General features: G+C 42.1%; 1 protein-coding gene across 1 annotated transcript in view; it reads right to left on the reverse strand.

Moving 5' to 3' along the window:
• LOC101862247 overlaps nt 1–1,432 on the reverse strand; it is a gene marked incomplete in the record, with an annotated part of 51,534 nt that overhangs the window by 23,862 nt on the left and 26,240 nt on the right.

The following is a 1,432-nucleotide window of genomic DNA, read 5'->3' on the forward strand; positions in this document are numbered from 1 at the left end:
ACACACAACATCACCGTGTCCTATTTACCTGCGTCCCTTACGCCTGGTGGTGACTGTCGCGGATCTACCTGAGGACCTGGGGCGTCGCCATCTCCTAGGTGTGTCTTGTTTGTTTATTCGTTTGTCTGTTTGTTTAGTTTTAGTAGAGGTTTTACGGCGCTCGCAACTGAATAAAGTCATATGACCGCCAGAAGATTAGAGGCGTTACAAGAGAGTAACAAACATAAAAAAGAAGAAGGGGAGATAAGGACGATAGATGTTTGATAGGAAAGAAGAAGCAAACCACACCAGGACACCACCCGCCAACCACCCACGTTTGTTTGTTTGTTTGCACGCTTGTTTGAGAAAGGAGAAGTACACCAGCAAACTGAAAGCTATTTTGAACCTGGAAAAAGCAAAAGGGATAGACAGACACAATAGAAGGAGAGTAAAGAGACGCACATAAACACCAGAAGTCACTTAGTAAATAGACAAAGTGAAACGTGTGCACAGACAGAAACAACAGCGGGGAAGAAATGAAGAGCGATCTACCAAAGGCGCCCTCTAGCCATCTGCTCCATGCTGCACTATGTTTGTTTAAGTAAAGAGAGGTGAATTAGCCATTTCGTGCTAGGAAAAAGCAAGATTAACCGACAGACTTTTCAGAAGGAGAGTCAAAGAGTAGGACCTATCAGGGATCCCCTTCAGTCATCCATTCTTTGGTGGTGTCGGCGGTTGCCTTTTTCTTCTGTGAAAGTTACCCCCTATCTCTCTCGCTAGGTGTTCTTCGACCTTCTCAAGATGTGAAAGGTTTCGACAATGCTTTCCATGTGTGCCCCACTTTTCTTCTAAGCCTTTCTTTTCCTCTCTCTGATCTGTTGCTCATCATCGTGTCCAAAAACCCGACAAATACCTCACAATATTTTCGTAAGTGTTCATAACAGTATTAAGTATGTAAAATACAACGTCAAAAACATATCCTGACACAGTTACAGGACGCACCAACACCTAATAATAAGAAAGTGTGTTGAAATTGTTTCAAAAGCGTTAAGAAAGCAGATTCTTGTCACGTCGAGATTACAACGTAAAGCTGTCAGTCGGGACAGCTTAATGGATGGATAATGTTTAAAAGGAATTTACTGTAAAACAGTCTACATTTGACTGCACAACTTTGTGGTTAGTGTTATATTGCTGCCGTTTCTTGTCAGACGCAGCATTAAATTAATGTGAATTTCACTCGCTATCGCTCACTGTGGACATTTAAATTGCAAACAATGCTTCTCTGAATGGGGGAGGTGTATATGACCAAAAAAAATTAGATTCGCAGAAAAAAAGAGTCGAGGAGAAGCGGGCTAGAAAAGACGATGGTTACTCCTTCCCTCTTGTTTATCTCTCTCGCAGTTGTTTTATTTTTTTTCTTATCTCGCCAAGAGAGGGTATATCTCCCTACTCC

This window comes from Aplysia californica, unplaced genomic scaffold (genome assembly GCF_000002075.1).
Source record: "Aplysia californica isolate F4 #8 unplaced genomic scaffold, AplCal3.0 scaffold00037, whole genome shotgun sequence".
Taxonomy (NCBI): domain Eukaryota; kingdom Metazoa; phylum Mollusca; class Gastropoda; order Aplysiida; family Aplysiidae; genus Aplysia; species Aplysia californica.